Here is an 18,542-nt window from a genome sequence, read left to right as displayed (position 1 = left end):
TCCTAGAATGCTAACCCCATGATTAGCACCTCCAAAGCAGAACACACATCACCCACCCAGTGCCTCTTACAGATGCAAAAACAATTAGCCTGAGATGAAAGTAGGTTCCTTGATTTAAACTGTGCCAACTTTGAAGCCCACCCACTTGTGCTCACCTTTAAAAATTCATATTCTATTTCAAACTCATCACCACAAAACTCTCCTACTTTATCAGACCCTGTAGATAAATCACACAAGAGGAGACAGTGGCCAGACAATAAGCAGATTGGATGTCTTAATGTAATTGCCATTTGATGCTCTTGTTTAATGTAAAGAGGAAGAAGAAAACTGATATGACAAGGTGAAGGGATGGTGTGATATGTTCTCAAAGCTTCCAAGTTTAAACATGAAACAGAAAAATAACACCAGGATTTTTTTTTTCTTTTCAATCCTCATACATTCTGCTTGTTCAGTCAATATGTCCACAGATTATTCAGATTAGTGAGAGGTTTAACTCTGCTCATTGACTTGATGAAGGTTTTGTCCAGTTAGAAAGCTGACACAGTCCATTACAACTAACATCCGGATATTGATTAAACCATTTCAGAGGTTGGCCTTCTCCTGAGAGCAACTACAGCAGGCTTGTTCTCTATATATCTCTCTCTGAATCTTTTTGGCTTTTTTTTTTTTTTGCATTTCTTTCTTTCGTGCATCTCTTTCATTCACATTTATGTTCCCGACTTTAAGAATTATATTCAAGTTAGACTTTAAAGCTTTAGGTGTTTTTTTTTTTTTTTGATAATTTTTTTTTTTTTAATTAAGCATTAACTACACCATATTTTCTCCTCATTATGTTATACTCAGTGCTAGCAGGAAGTATGTAGGATACTTATCAACTTCAACCCATTCTGAAGATATTCGTTTTTTAAGCGTGTGAGAAACAGAAGAAATATCGCACGAATATTGGTGTGCCTGATTGCATTCAGAGTAAGAAATCTGTTTGTTTCTAGCCTGCCTGCAGCTCACTGATTAGCTTTACATGTGCCACTGTTTGTACTAGAAAGTAAATTCAATGAGGCAAGGCCAAAGTTTTTTAGACTTATAACTGTCTATTGACCGATCCTTGCACAAGTCTGTGCCTCTGTTTGCCTGTACAGTGAATCCCATGTTTACTGAACAGCCCTGTTAATTTCGCCTCTTTTTCTGTTTATTAGCAATTCAAAGTCCTAATAAGCAGGTAGGCCAAAGTGGATGAGGCGCGATATTCTTCAGCCTAATGGCCAATTAAGGGAAGCTAAATGAGAAGGTAGGAGATTACTATCTACGCTAGCCTCCCTTGAGACAGGGGAAAAATTGGTTCAACCCTCAACCTTTTGCTCTGTTGATATAAAGAACAGCTACTTCTAGAAACCTCAGAAGTGGTTACTGTGGGAAAAATTATTTGTAGTGCAAATACATACAGGTAACAAGCTTTATTGTAATTATTCATACAGTATTTCTCTTCCACCAGGAATGAAAGTGGATGGTTAGTATATATATATATATATATATATATATATATATATATATATATATATATATATATATATATATATATATATATATATATATATATATATATATATATATATATATATATATATATATATATATATATATATATATATATATATATATATATATATATATATATATATATATATATATATATATATATATACACACACACACACACACTAACCAGCCACATTAATCGGAACACATGTAGCCATTCATTAATGCAGTGATCTAATCAAACAATCATGTGGCAGCAGCACACTGCTTTAAATCATGTAAATATCAGTCAAAAGCTTTAGTTAATATTTACATTAAACATGGAGATGGAGAAAATGGGATCTTGGTTACCTGTGGCATTGATGTTGCGGCCAGATGTGCTGGTGTGAGATTTTCAGAATCTGTTGATCTCCTGGGATTTTTATACACAACTGTTGCTTTTCTGGTGTTAAACAATAATTGTAAACCTCCTGTCAGCATGAGCAAGGCTTCTCTCAAAGACAAATGAGATCATGTTTCCATTCTGATGCTGATGTGCACATTTACTGAAACTCTCGACTTGGATGTGCATGATTTTTTGCACTGCACTGTTGCCACATGATTAGCTGATTGAATAATTGCAAAGGTTCATGTGCTTCTATTAAAGTTGCAGTTGAGTCTCCACTTGGATAGATTTTACTTCTTGATCTATATGGTGACCTAAATGAGGATTCAATTCTGTTTGCCTGGGAAATAATCGTTCATTTGCCAGGCTGCTTAGTAAGATTATTTGTGTCCTCTAGTAAACAGCAGAGATGCATCCGTGAGAAAACAGTAGCTAAGCAGTTTCAGAGGAGATACACAGACAGAAAGAGGGGGTGGGGGGGGGCAGCTTTGTACTCCATACTGTATCAATTTTGCTCGGTCTAAATGACCTAAATAAAGGATTCTACACAGGGACCCAATAGGAAGCTTAGTCCACGTATTTATTAAATCCAGGCTCTTTGTTCCCTGCTAAAATATTCTGTGGTTTGGTGTGGTTCAGATCTCAGTCCTGTGATCCAGGCTGGATTGTAAATTAGATCCCCTTCCCATACTAAACCAGACTAGAAAACTGGTGGCATTCCACAGCCAGGGAAAGGGGACACCTAAAGACCAGCGCGCACTGGGTCACACAATAGCATGATTGACTGCATCAGATGTATAGATGCAGCAGTCAAAATTATAACGGGCTCAATAAAGAACACCCCAGAATAAAACTGGCAAGTAAGAGCTGTATGAGTCTATTAAGCAATCCAGCTGAACAGGACAGAACTTCCACTGCTTAAAAGTATGTGTGAGAGTATGAGAAAGTCTGGGTATTGTTTAAAGAAAACAGTGGTTTACCATCTCCCTCCGTATAATACTCACGTGGTGAAAATTGCAGCATCCCCTCCCCCCAGCGTGTTTAGAAGTGGAGGACATCAACATGCACAGCGTGTAATGATGTCAAAGAGCTATTTCATGGTGAATGTTTGGCTTGAATTAGAGGCCAGCAGGAGATCGGACTCTCACACAGACTCTCAAACCATCCTTGCAGGGACCCTTTGTTCCTCCATGCACTATGGTGCAGATGGGACTTCTGTCTCTTGCACTCTCTCTCTCTCTCTCTCTCTCTCTCTCTCTCTCTCTCTCTTTCTCGCTCTGTGACACACTGTCCCTTCGCATGTCTCAATGTCTCATGCCACCATTATGCTTACATTCTCTACAGCAGTTCTGACACTTGCTCTGAGACGGACGCACCTGCGAGAACATAGAAATGAACACATACACACACACACATACAAAAGGGTCAATGACACACCCATCCCCTTATTAAGAACAAATACTCCCAAGGGCATTCTTTTACATGCGTCATCTCTTATTAATGCAGTATCCTGAATCAGATAAGAACAAACGTCTGTGAGCTGCATTCAGATGCCAAGACGTTTACTGACTTGCTGAATGTATAAATGGAAAGTTGAAGACAGGAAAAGGACAGAAGTGCAAAGTCTGGCGGTCTATGACCTTTTTAAGATCCCAGACAAATGGGTAAATAAGATCCCGAGGTGACTGTCATTTACAGGTTGGATATTGATGTGGAGCTGCCCAGTCCTGAGAGAGCAGGCCACTGCACTCGAGAGTGAGGGAACAGGAAACAGGACATGCACATTAACATCAGCATGCACAACATGACAACACAAATACATGCAGAAGGTGTGGCTTTGTCACAAACAAACACACACAAATGTATACACATGCATTTATTCTGAATCCATTCTTACACATAAAAAATTTAAAGTATATGAAGGGGTGTGTTTAATTTGTATATATATTTTTTTATTAAATATTTCAAACTCTAATTTCAGATATTCATTTATAATCTTGAATGCAAACCAGAAGTCGATTTACAGTAACATTGATTTACAGTAAAGTTCTATTTATACAAATGTGCGGCTTTTTTCTTAGGAAATAAAAAGAACATTTGAAGTGCTGCTGCATTTAAAAAAGGCTAGATATATTTTCCTTTAATTAAATATTTCAATATTTAGGCAGAGTTGTGTAGTATGTGTGGGTATAACTTTTTCTTTTTTTTTTTTTTTCTTTTCTTTTCTTTCTTAATTTTAACGCTTTTCTGAACTTTGTTCGAAAAAACACACAAACACACCTCTTCTGCTTTGGTGCAGTTCAGCCCTGTTAATGTTCTCTTCCGAGTTCACATTTTTCCCTTCATGCACTGCAAGAGCCACATTGTAAAAAAGAATCACTTTAATCACTTGCAAGTTCACGCTCATTCATGGAATTACTCGGTCATTCTTCTGGGATCCGCCTTCCCACATTCACTTGACCATGCCTCTACCGCCATGAACAGAAATGTTTTTAAATGTTTTATAACAAATAAATTAAATTAAATGTTTATTAGGTTCCACTTTTTTATCCAATATTCAAGATCTTGCAGTTTTTTTAGGTCAGTATTTAAATCAGTTTATAAAATGATAAAAAAAAAAACCAATTTATTTTGGTTAAGAAACTTTTTTTTCCATTCCTGGTCCATCATTCTCTTCTTTTTAGTTGTATACCAGATAAAAAAGAAAAATGTGTAATTTGTACCTGGCAGAATTGAAGGTAAAATACTTTTTACAAAAATATTCTGCGATCAAATCATCTTCAAAAACACAGCTACCTAACCCTATCTTCTTGTAGGCAGCTGTACAATTGTAATTACATTCAGTGAAATAAACTGTTTTGCTTTTTTATTTTCATTCCCGTCAACATATTTAATCCTGAATGTAACTGTAAGCAAATGTGTAATATAAACTATAATACATGAACCAGATTCCTTGAGTCTGATCGCTTCTATTGACGTATGTGCTCAAATTACACTGATGGATTTAATAAAAAGTCCATGTATTAAAGCAAAGAATCTTTAAAGCAAAATAAATAATAATATACTAATAATATTTGTAATAATTTAAAAAATTATATTTATATATATATATATATATATATATATATATATATATATATATATATATATATATATATATATATATATATATATATATATGTGTGTGTGTGTGTGTGTGTGTGTGTGATTTTGTGGTTTTCACACGAGTCAGAACGTACAGCATTGCATGCTTTCTTATGTGCTGGTCAAGGATACCTCACTTTAACTTATCACATGGAGAAACAGCAGTGACAGGACTGCTGCAGGCTGATGTTCTGGGGAAAACTAGCATAAGCTCCTTATCGCACAACATTACGTTTATGCCCAAAAGTGAACGGTTGTGTCACTTTCTGAGACCTGCTAGAAATTCATGCATCGATGTGACAGGTCAAAGCATAAAACTAGCCTGCAGCTGGAGGATGCTGCACACACACACGCACACACACACACACACACACACATATAACTACATATATACTACATATAAATAGTGCAACATTGCGAATAATTCACTGCAGACACTGAACAAAGCAATTTTTTAAATTAATTCCAAGAACATACTATATTCCTGTCTGGGTATTTATTTCAAGCTTTGGAAGTAAATTTTTAGTTGTTTACCTTGCATTAAGAATTTTTTTTTTTATAATTTTGTTTACACACTTTTATTATTCTTTATATGTGTTCAATTAGTTATTGTGTGATTTGCTCATGGTTAAAAAAGGTAAACAACACCTCCAACTCTTGAGAGTTAATTTGATTATAGCAGGTGTCTCATCTTTTTTGTTGTTTTATTTATATTAATATGCTGCTTAGTGTAAGAGAACAACCTAGATTTTTTTCCAAGGTTGGGTCCAACTTTTATAGCAAACAACTAGCAAAATAGTTTATATAAAAATATTGCTGCAATTAAAAAAAATGGCAGATGATATGAATGTATGCAGCTTGTCTGAATTGATTAAGTGGGTTGGAATGTAATGTGTATAAAAATACATTTCCATTTCATTCACAAAGGAAGAGCACAGTTGCTGCCCATGAGATTTTGAATCATACATTAGAATATATCATTCTTGTTATGGTAATCCTATATTTATCCAAACATATGTATAACTGCTCAGAGGCTAGGCCTAGGAGTAGGTCAAGTGTACAACACAAACACACACACACACACACACACACACACACACACAAACAAAATCTCACAAATATAAATGAGCAACATTAATCCTTTTAGCACTAACAAAAGGTCTTGTGTTGACAAAAGGAGGAATCACTATAGCTGAAGCGGCCCTTCGTCCCACATTGTATTGATGACCCATATCTAAAGCGTGGGTATGTGCTGGGCTTCACAGCTTTGCCCAGCTCTGGCTCACACTTCTGTGCTTGGCCCGGCCCCTGACTAGGCCATCTTAAAAATGCTCTAAGATCCGCTGTCCTTTACTGTCTCATTCAAAGAGCTCTGCCTTTAAAATTCATCACTGCAAGATGGTGTGGGCATTTGTTCCCTCCAACACAGCAGAGGACATGCGACAGAATCACTATCCAAAGCCGAACACGAATATCCTAACTTGGGATTGTAAATTCACAGTATCAAGGTCACACTGCTTTCTGCATTTGCAGAGTAATGCAAGCAACCAGAGCAAATTATTGCATGTTGGGATTTAAAGTAATTGATAAAATAATGCTGTCAGTCCGAGTCTTACTCTTGAAGGTCAGCGTCATTTGCAAGCAATGTCTTCCGTACAACTATAAAACTATATAACTAGATTGGCGACATACTCACACACACAAAATAAGGTATGATGATGTGCATGTCTTGTCTAGAGAGACCGAATGGCTGAATGGCCTCAGGCCTGCTGATCTCCGTGTAAATGATGGTCAGACACAGCTCTCCTGTGAGTGTGAGTTTGTGTGTGTGTGTGTGCGTGTGCGTGTGTGTGTGCTCTGAAATAGACCACATGGACTTATTTTTACAGAAACAACTGAGAGGTCAGTTAAAAAAAAATATTTGTTTAGCCATTAAATTCCTATTTCTAAAATAGTAAAGAAAAAAAAGTAAAGAAAGATAAAGTGGTTTCATATTTAAAAATCCTTTGAGAAGTAATGATAGTGTCATATTTGTATGGAAGTTCATTAAAGAAGAAATGGAGAAAATGCAGATTTTCAAAATCAAAGTTTGGAGATATCCTCTGAAATAAGAAATAACCACTGTGAAATGGCGTGGAATAAAACACACTGCATTTCAGTTATTCATTGAGAGAGTGTTTTTTGTTTTGTTTTGTTTGGTAAGACTGCAGTTGTAGCCTGTCTCATGCCCATGGCTGGACTACAGTACTGGACTACAGTAAGTGCTTTTCTCACTAATTTAAAATTGATTCTTTGAGCAAGACAAGGCTCAATAAGTCACTCTCTGCCACTCCAGTTATGTGATATGGTACATGAGTATGGCTTTCCTTCCACACAAATGGATGACGGTTGAGAGAATACTGTATACCGGATTTAATACCAGAAAAAAAGCTAATATTGTGACATTGGAGAAAAAAAATAAATATGATGAAAAATCACAAATTCGCAATGACTGCTGTAAAATAAGAGGCAGAACTTTTCAACCATGAAGAGAACATTAAGTAATGAACCTGGCACCGCTGACCAGCCCATTAAGCTGAGCCTTTATGGGCCATTACGCATTGGGTCAATAAACACACAAGTGCAAGCTCTCTACATCCAGCTGGCAGCTCACCTCAGGCTGGCATACTTCTTTTGGTTTGTGTGTGAGTGTGTGTGTGTGTGCGTGTGTGCACGTGCATGTACACGGCAACCTTAACACACACTGAAACAGTCATGCGTGATGCTACACCTGAATATTTGTTGCAAATGCTATTTCTTTTCACCAGCCTGGCCTTTCTATTTTATTTTTTTCTCCCTCTCCCAGTAATTACTTTGATTGTAAGTTGTGACTACACTTGTGCTTCCAGGTGTGAGCCTACGCAGGAACATAACACACTCAAAGCTAACTTACACATCAACCAGTGACTCCACTCATGTGGTAATGAATAGAAATGCAGCTTTCAGGAGTACGTGGAACGCGTGTGCGTGTGTGTCTGTGTGTTCACCATGGGGGGTGGCAGGGGTGCAGGGTGAGCCATGCAACTCTCTTCTCCTCCTCGCTGTCAGAAAATATAATTTGCGCCTTCAGTGATTCACCTGGTTCATATGCAGCATGCAAATTTATTTCCCTAATAATCAGCGCAGAAGATTGCCCAGGAGGATTAATGGCATCATTCCTTATGCACCCGCAGCCTACCGGACCGCCAGGATATTACCCACCTCTGACATGGAAAAATTGTGTTAGTTCTACAGAGAAAACGCCGGGATATTTGTCCTGCTCGACAATATAATGGGATGGCGCATCATCAGATTGCAATGTCATTTCAAAAACCTTGAATACAAATAATGTACAGAGGGAGAATAGATGGTGTGTTCGCTAATATGGCCGACGAGTTATCCTTCACATTTTTAAATGCGGCTCTTTGACGCCAGACCTTATTTAAATTAAGCTCGCCTCTTCCAGCAGCTCTGGGCTCTGTCCTAGGACAGATCCTTCTTGCCTCTTTTTTAATTAATCTTTTCCACTTCCTTCCTTTCTTTTTTTTTTTTTTTTACTCTCATAGAATCTCTTTTCTTCCCTCCTTCACAGTTTTCAAGCAAACAGCATGAAATATGTATGGACCGGACATATTAATTATCCCGCTATGTGTGGGAAAAACAATGCGGTGGTGGCGCGGCAGGCACAGGAGCAGATCTGTCACCGGGGCATGGAGATAGAGAATGCTGGAGAAGCGAAAAGCTAATTAATAAGATAAGTGACCAACAGGAACCCTCTGTCAGGAGTCACACCCCCCCCCCCCCCAACCCCAAAGCAAAGCTGTAGTGCAGATGTAGTCCAAGACGCAGCACTATCACAGGATGCCCAGGCAGCCATCTTGATGAAGCTGCCTGGTTTTTTACTGTGATCTAATGCAGTGCAGCACTCTCCTCTCCATGAACACCTATTCCAACACCAAAATCTATGAGAAGGATTGTTCATGCTCTACATGAAACTCATTCTCAAATGAAATATATAGTAACTCTAGCCATCATGGCGTGAGCTAAAGAGGGAAGCAGATCATCTTGTAAAGATTAGAGGAGTTAAAAAAAATATATGAATCAATATTTCATCACTGGGAGGAATCCATAACTGGCCTTTGTTTAATTTATGCTTGACACAGTAGATCGCATTTCCTTGGAGGTTGGTCATGGGGTTTCCGGAGGACTGTGGAGAATTCTTCATCAGTCCAGAGCAGACTAATCCTGTCGGTCCTGTCGAACATCTGCTTAATGCATCCAGCTCAGGTCAGGCGGCGCAGCACAAAGAGAACATCAGCGTTAATGGATGTTAAGAGGAGAGCAGGCCAGGAAAGGAAGCCCTCATCATAAAGACATCTCTCTATCATACTCGTGCTCGCTTTTGTTCTTTACCAGGACCGTGGGGTGGCTTGAGGTGAGGCCTAGTTATTTTTTCGATATGTCACCCGCTCATTATGGCCTTGACATATCCCCTACCTCCTTTGGCTCTTCATCATCGAATTATAGGAAAGAATTTCTCAGTGAAAAACAACAGTGTTCTCACCCTACCATTGTCCAGTGGATGGAGCCAAGAGCAACAGTGTGGAGGAGCAAGTCCTCTGACTTCACAGACACTACACAAACACCGAATTAACCCAATACCCAGCACACCCAGCCGAGATAAAAGACTTACTTTCTGGGCAAACGCTGTATATCAGCAGCATAAGTCCTGCAAGTTTAGCCTTTGGCAAATCTAAAAAAAAATTCCCAAGATCTTCCTGACTACTAGATATTACTTCCATTAAAAATAACAAGCACTGAGGTCAAAGGCAGGTCTCCCTAAAGAGAAAAGGAGGCCACACTTCTTCTTTTTAGAGCCAGATTTCCTCACTGATCACTGCAGATTCATAAGGGGGCCCTGCTTCAACAGTCATAAGCTTTACAGAAGAAAGTGATGAACTCACATGTGACCAATTATACCCTAGTTTAATGCTTCTGATTGGCCAGTCAGGTTTGTGTATCCCAGGCCTGTTACAAAGCAGTAAAGTGAAAAGGGAAAAAAAGAAAAACGGCTTTATTTCTTTGAATCTGCCTCTCTCTGGAGTTTAGCAGTGCAAACAAACCACACAAAATACTCCTGCAAAAGAACAAACACGCAAGCACACAAACAAACAGCAAAAGAGAGGGCATTGCCGGTTAAAAGGTATAATCTTTTGTAGGTAGAGAATTCACACAGCATTCTTGTAGGTATGAATGGCTTGCACCTGATTAATCCTGAGAAGCACAAAAGAACCCCAAAAAAACAAAATAGGAGTCTCACATTAAAAAAGAAAAAACTACAACTCCGGCAGCCACAAAAGTTCAAATCAAGAATTTTGACAGAACCTTTTATGCTTTTACAGAGTGAGGAAGAACCACTTTGAAATGGCCTGTCACCATCCAATGTGGGTAATGATTATGACGTGCACACGTTTGCTTAAAGTTATAAATGACTCTTTTCATCTAAAATGGGATTTATTCAAATGAACTCATAATTAAATTTAGCGATGAGCCGCGTTGAACAATGTCAGATAGCGGCTACTTTGATTTTGCTTTAAAGTAATTATGCCGAATTGACATGAGTGAGTGTGGTGCTGTGGCCTCTTCTAATGAATTAAATAAGAAAAATAGCCTAAGTTTCAGAGTCTGGCAGGAGTTAATTGCGCTGATATGATTGTTACTCCGAATGCTGTCATTTGATTTTTGTTCTCAACTTTCTTTCAATGGAAATTACCCGTTTTTGTTCTCATTTCTTTTAATTACCAAGAAATTTAGCTGCTCCTGTCATACACGAAAGAACATATTAACCCCTTGAGATTAATTTGGCATTGTTTCTCTCATTTAAAATACAATTTGTAACAAGTCACACGGACAAATGTATATAATTCTGTTTATTAACTTTAGAGCAGGCCTGTCACCTATAGTAGCAATGACATTTACTGGAACAGTTAAAACAGCAGGAGGGCTTTGGACTTTATTACCACCTTGATTAGACTTTATTGTTTCTTAGAAGTTGTCGACATGAATATATTCTGTGCTCCAAGATGGTCTAGGAATAAGTGCATAAAGATTATTATAGATTCATTAGATAATTTATAAATCTATAATTGATGGGGGGGGTTTCTGTCTTTAGCTGCACTTTATCCTGAAAAACAAACTATAATTGCTTTAGATTGTAAAGTCCTTGGTGTATATGTAATAACATCCAAACCAATATAAAACAATTAGTAGAAATTCAAATAAAAAACTTAAAGCAAGGCATTTAAATCCAAATGAAACACTAAGCAAAAAAAAAAAGTCAGTGAATTTACAGTGCATGTGTGTCATTTACCATTTGCATATTCCCAGGAATGGCAATAATGCTGATGCTGCAGAGGCTGCTTTCCTCTCAGACGCTGTCAAAAAATGGGAACAGAAAGAAAAAAATAGCAGGAGTGGCTTTGTGAAAGGTTTAAACCCCAAACTCCACAGTGAGTTCAGCCTTCTTAAAAAAAATACACCCCACAAAAAACACAAAAACAAATCTGCAGGAAGACAAGCAAGGCTCAAGTGCTCTCCTGCAACAACCACCGCCTTCACACTCCAGCATGCCCAAGTTTACCAAAACATTGCCATGGAGACAGATCACACAAAGGGCTTAATTTGGCCCCTGGGCCACAACAAGACGCAGACTGAATTGAACTGTATCAATAGTCCAGTGCGAATATAATACACCCTTCTCCACAAGACTCATAAAGAGCAGAAGACCAGGGATGCACAAAAAACAAATGCAGGTTATAAACAGTGATTTGGATTTGCAGTGAAGAAAAGGCACAACATTATGTCCTTGGATTTATCCAAACACATTTTTTATTGTAACACCCTGTGTCCATTTCTACTTCTACAGAGTTGAAGATTATATTCAGCCAGAGCAGCAATCTTTATTACAGGTTCTACTCGCCATGTTCTTAGCTCCTAGTGTCCATGAAATAAATAAACATATAAACAAGCCAAAAGAAAGAAAGAGCGGCTCGCTGTCCTCTGGCTCCCAGTGGAAATTGGTGAGCCTATCTCAGTGCTTAGCAACCAACCCTGGGGCCTGTTTTGCACAGCTTAATTCAGATGTGAGTTAGAGGAAGTTGATTGGTTGTACTGCCCACCCCTCCCTCTGTCTCTATCCATCCCTGTCTCTCTGATGCAGAGACGTCTGCATGTGACAGTAATGAAGGATGACTTGGACAAGAAGGGGGTTACATTGGGACTGTACTTGCAGGAGATAATGGTCAATGTTCCCTAATTGCTGCTCTGAATGCTATTTAAAAAGTTGTTCTATAAGGATCAGCTAGCAGTTTAATTCCTCTTTGGAAGGTTTTGGTTTCAGGGCAAAAAGAAAGATGCAAATGTTATCTAGAGTTCTATGTTTAAGTGTGTATACATTTCTAATGTTATTTATAGTGATTTTGGAATACAATAACTTGGAGCAAAAACAAACAGATGCGAATACATGCTTACCACGAGCAGCTCCTGGTGGGAAGTTATTCTGGGGCGAACTTATCCTGGGCACAAGGTGGGAGAATTTAGCTAATGAATAGTTTCTATGTAATGTGCACATCATTTCGGGAGCTCATTCACATCTAGGGCCAATTTAACCCACCCAATCTTACTGTTTTGGACGGAAAATCTAAGGAATCTCAAAAACTGCAGGAAACCTCAGTATACAGCAGAATACAGTAGAATACTGTATGCGGAGATATTACTTCTAGCTGCACTAGTGTGACAACAAAAATTTGGATTTTTCAATGTTAAAATCTTGTAGACACACGTCTATAAACCCGGTAACATGATCACAAAGAGCACTCTAAATATAAATTGATGCAGCATGGCATGGAATTCAGATGAAAGCCGCTTCACCTAAGTCTTATCTGTGAAAGTCTTTATATAGTACACTAATTGTTTGTAGATGAACAGTTCATTTGGTAAACATTGCAGTATGCAACATGCTTCAGAGTGGTTGCTCTAAATTCAGGTAAGTTGCGTGATGTGAACGAACAGATTCATTTCATTTGCGCATATTATTATGAATTGGGGAAAATAAACATTCACGCAATGAGTCATATTACCTTTAATGAAGCAAGCCGGCAAGTCGGATAACACAGAGACCGAGTTGACATCACTGAAAAAGACGTTTGTTTCCACACAATTTGAATTACAGTGGTGTTTTATTGGTGTGCAGAGTATAGGAATAATGCAATAACTCTACTGCCTCCCACTGCTGCTCACATACTTAAGTAATGTGTCTCTCTGTGTTTGTGTATGTGTATGTGTATGTGTGTGTGTGTGTGTGTGTGTGTGTGTGTGTGTGTGAGAGAGAGAGAGAGAGAGAGAGAGAGAGAGAGAGAGAGAGAGAGAGAGAGAGAGAGAGAGAGAGGAATGTGGAATAAAATGAGCTCAACATGGACTCACACCACTGAGGCACAATTTAACATCTTCACTGATAGCGGGTCAATTACCTGTGTGTAATTGCAATAATTCCAATAACGCTGCAGTCATGCTTGACAGTTTCCAGACCAGGTCCAGTAATTGCAAGGTGATGTATATGACTGGGAATCAAAGGAGCGACACTGGATCTTGGCTTTGCCTTGCACAGTGGAACTGACAATACTTAATGCAATAAAATCTGGGCTTATTAGCATTGCTCTAAATGGCAAATTGGTGTGAATACAAAATTGTTCAGGTTATGATTGAGGACAGAAAAGTTGAAGAGGAGAGCCTCAAGTGAGAAATGAAGCGATATTTCAGCAAAAGGCCTTACCAAAACTAGGAATTAACTCAATTTGCAAAATTTTATGCAATCCAATGCGCATCCAGGCTGTTCAATGAGAACATAAATTGCTTTGTCACTTTATTCTGCCCTGTCTGCTTTCAAACATATGAAGTTTTACCTGGCAAAACATATAACCCTAACGACTTTCATTCCTTCATGTATTCGCCATATGCCCTTGATGTAAATGATATGCTTTATTAAGTGTTGTACACAGTCTTTATTAACACACTAAGAAAAATTCAACACTGAAGTGGAAATGAAGCTCCAAGAAATGAAGCTCTGCTCTCTGCTGCACACACCAGGACACTCAGTAACATGGACCAACAAGAGGTTAATGTGACTGAAGTACATTTACTAAAGTAATTAAACCCCAAAGAAGAGAAAAGATAGGCAAGAGGACTGCAGGGACAGAGAAATATTGCCCAATAGTGGGGCCATTTTGCTAATAGGCCCCGCATGATGATGGATCTCACAAAGTGGCCTCTGCGCATTAGCAGGAAGGCATTAATAAACAGGAATGGGTTAATAGTGCAGAAAAAAAAGCCAGAAGTCAGACCATGGGGGGGTGGAATATTCCTTTCTTAAGTCAGCTGTAAGTAATTACGCCATGGTGTGCTTCTGACGATTACCATAACAGAGCAATTGGACGTGAAAAATGGATAATAGCATGGACATGGAAGTGTGTTTAGAGAGCGCCTGGGAGAGTTGGTTAATACGCCACATTCCACTTCACTTCCAGGCTGTGCACGCTGGCGATCTATGCAGAAGGGGTGTGCTAGCACTCGGTAGGGCACCCCTTTCTGAAACTTTCCATGTTGATAAATTGTGACAAGGGCTCTCTCGCAGTTAACTCGAAATTTTGTCCTCTGTATTTGGCAGCTGTCCATTCCATACATACACGCGGCAAGACATTTCACAGCCTTGCAGAATGAAAGGCGAGAACCTTGAAAATCTATAAGATCTTGGCTTTGGCCCTTTAGATTGCAGTGTGTCATGGAGGAACATGAAACGCTCCCTGCTCGTGTTTAATGTTCATGCCTTGGCATTAGGCTGCTCAAATTATTTTCTGTTTAGATCCCAGAATAGCCTTTAATCAAACCTACAACTCAAGCAGAAAAAAAAGTAGCTCTCCTATTGGCAGGTTAGTTGCTCCTTAATCTTGCATTAATAATAATCATATGGAATAATGAAAATTTAATAGAACAGACCTACATCATGAGCACATGGATGAGATATGTGTTACACATTCCTAAGCTCCTGAATACACTAATTATCGATCTGTATATTCCCCCTGGAACAGGTCTATGTCTTCATCCCTGGAAGGTGAGGAATTCAGCTGTGATTGACGAAAACAACTATTATTAATTATTCATTAATAATATGTGGAAAGATATTGAGTTTGTTATGATTTATATGAGCGTAAAAATGTATGATAAGAACAACTTATTTATGCTTGTACTGATTCTTCTGGGATGATGGCAAAGTATGCAATAGACATTGTTTTAAAAAAGTATTAGCACCTATAACAAAGTTTTTTTTTTAATTCACTTAGTGCTAGTATCGTTAAGTCACAAAATCTGACAAGATGCATCATAACTTAATTTGCATAAACACAGTGATTCACACTCATTTCTGGCATATCGAAATCTGTTTCAAAAAGAAGGAAGATTTTATGAAGACAAAACTAGTGAACAGTTTAGAAATGCACATGAAGGAAAGGTGTAATTGACATTATGACAGTAAAGATTAAAGTACATGGGTGGGACAAAAAATGGTAATGAGTAACTTGTTATGAACAATAGTAATCAGTGATTGTAACTTGTAGCCTTCAGACAGGTGCTACACAAGTTATGAGTCAAACAAACCTGCTTCTGTCAACATTTGTAACAGTAGCTGGGATGTGAATCAAACAAAGTCGTATTATAAACAGGATATTAACATCTGTTTCAAAAAATTCTAAATGTGTCACTTTTAGTAGATAAGGTTGCTAATAAGGTCTAATAAACCACTAAATCCAACAACGAAGCCATTGAGTTGGCAACAGTAATTAAAACTGTATGTAAATGTTGACTTTCCCCCTAAAGACAGGACGTGAGATCACAGTACATCTGGATTAAATGTAATTCAACATAGCCTCTTCCATTGTATCTGTGAATCTGAAAAGACTAAAAGGAGGATTGTGTTTTTCCCCACATCCACAATATAAATGCTCACACAATGTGACCATTCAGTTCTGACACCCAGGACATGGATCTGACATTGTTCTTGACTGTAAAGGAGCAACATAAGGAGGAAGATGGAAAATAAAGCCTATTTAAATCCAAACAATCCCAGTTGCCACAATTTGACAGGTCCCACAGCTGGACTAACACTCCATTTTGGACTGCTGAGCTCAAGGGTCAGAGGTCAGTTCGCAGGGCAGTGCTTCCTTTGGGAGGCTCAAAACATCCTTTCAATAACAAATGCCAGACTCAGACAACTGACAAAAAAACAGAGCAACCTAGATAACAAAGGATATAAGAGTAGACTATCTATAGCAATGCATTAGTTGAACTTACCTTCTATAGTGTTTAGCTTTTCAAGCCTTTAGAGATGTTGTTGTTGCTCAGGGCAGATATATGTGGTAGATCGTCTTGTAGCGTATACAGAAAAGGGCAACAAAAAAAAGTCAGGGATACTAATCTTTTCATCACCTCCCTAGCTGCCATTATAGAAGGTTCCTCTGGCAGATGCTCCAAAAAATTGAGCCAGAAACAATAGCTCATCTCCAGTGGAAAAGAGCACACTCTTGCAAAAGCTTACCCAGCACTCCTTAAAGAGGCCAAACTCAGAGCCGTGCTCGCATGGCCATCATCCAGTGTGGCTGCTTAGATATATTTATGTGCATTGCATTAAAAAAGATGGGCTGTTTTTGGACCGGGCTGTTAGCTGACAGCTCAATCTGTCGTGTGACACACAGCCGGTTGCCTGATTCCTCCACGTCTGCCTGGCAGAGATGGACCTCTCCAGACTGGCAGCCACAAACCCTTCACCCTGGCTGCCCTGCCAAGAGCCTGGCCACCTTATACACCCTCCACATACACTGCTTCACTTAAAAGATTTACAACAGACTGGGCTGTTTTCAATCTGCTGCTGTGCATATACATGTATACGTATGTGAGATCGGTGCAGTGAGTTAGGAAAGGCCCAGGCAGGGTCAAAATCTGCAGGCTGACCATCGCCACCAATCTTTCCAGGCAGCCAAGACAGTTTCACTCTCAAAGCTCGGAATAAATATTTGTTGACTCCCTGTTGCCCTGGACACACTGGATCTAAAATAAGGCTTTGCTAAGGGTCTTTCCAAGGTTGGGCACAGAAAAACAAAACTGAGATGTCTCTTGGAAAGCACTTTTAAATGAATCAGTGGCCTCTGCAGCCCACACAGACGAATGGACACACAGACGAGAGATAGATGAGACACAGCTTCACCTATATGGCATTGCCACATCCTGCTTCTGCCATGTTCTGGTTCTATTGCCCTTTATTTTTTTTTTCTATTGCCCTTTACTGTTTGCATACAGTATCTCACAAAAAGGAGTACACCCCTCACATTTTAACAACCATTTTAGTATTTCTTCTTAAGGGACAATACTATAGAAATTAAACATGGATATATTTTAAAGTACTCAATATTCAGCTTGTATACCAGTATAAATTTACCGTCCTCTGAAAAGAACTCAACATACAGCCATTATTGTCTAAATAACTGTCAACAAAAGTAGCTACACCCTAAGTGATTACATCTGTGTGTAATGTAACCATGCAAAGCCACATGTCCTAATCATCATGTTTATGTTTTTGTCTGCTTTGTGCATTTGTGTATCTTGTATTAGAGCAGTTAAAATGTGGTGCTTTGAGTACAATTCTCTCATAGTGACCAATGGATATTCAACATGGTACATCATGGCAAAGATTCTCTAAAGAATTGAGAATTAGAGCTGGCCTTGGCTATAAGAAAATCTGTAACACCCTGAAACTGAGTTACAGGACAGTGGCCAGGGTCATACAAAGGTTTTCCAAGATGGGTTCCACTCGCAACAGGCCTCGCAAGGGTCCATCAAAGTTTAATCCTCGTTCTGTGCATCAGGTGCAGAAACTGGCTTAAAAAAACAGATGCATGAGTGCTGCCAGCACTGCTTTAGAGGTTGCAGAAGCAGAAGGTCCGTTTGTCAGTGCTCAGACCAAATGCCACACACTGCAAAAAGTCGGTTTGCATGGCTGTCATGCCATCTTTTAAAGCATCTTTTGAAGCTGGCTCACAAGCAGGCCTGCAAACTGTTTGCTAAAGACAACCTGTCCAAGAGCATGAATCCCTGAAGCCATGTGGTCTGATGAGACGAAGATAAACTTGTTTGGCTCAGATGATGTCCAGCATGTGTGGTGATGCCCTGGAGAGGAGTACCAAGAAAATTGTGTCTTGCCTACAGTCAAGCATGCTGGTGGTAGCATCATGGTCTGGGGCTGCATGAGTGCTGCTGGTACTGAGGAGCTGGGGTACATTGAAGGGAACATGGATTTTAACAAGTTCTGTGACATACTAAAGCAGAACCTGATGTACCCTTCTGAAATGTCAGTTTTCCA

General features: G+C 38.9%; 1 protein-coding gene across 2 annotated transcripts in view; it reads right to left on the bottom strand.

Annotated features, from left to right (window-relative positions):
• Positions 1 to 18,542, bottom strand: part of LOC310724966 (uncharacterized protein) — a 206,548-nt gene that overhangs the window by 43,671 nt on the left and 144,335 nt on the right. The gene's annotated exons all lie outside the window — the stretch shown is intronic.

Source organism: Silurus aristotelis (assembly GCF_946808225.1).
Source record: "Silurus aristotelis genome assembly, chromosome: 4".
Lineage (NCBI taxonomy): Eukaryota > Metazoa > Chordata > Actinopteri > Siluriformes > Siluridae > Silurus > Silurus aristotelis.
This window is presented reverse-complemented; position numbering and strand designations above follow the sequence as displayed.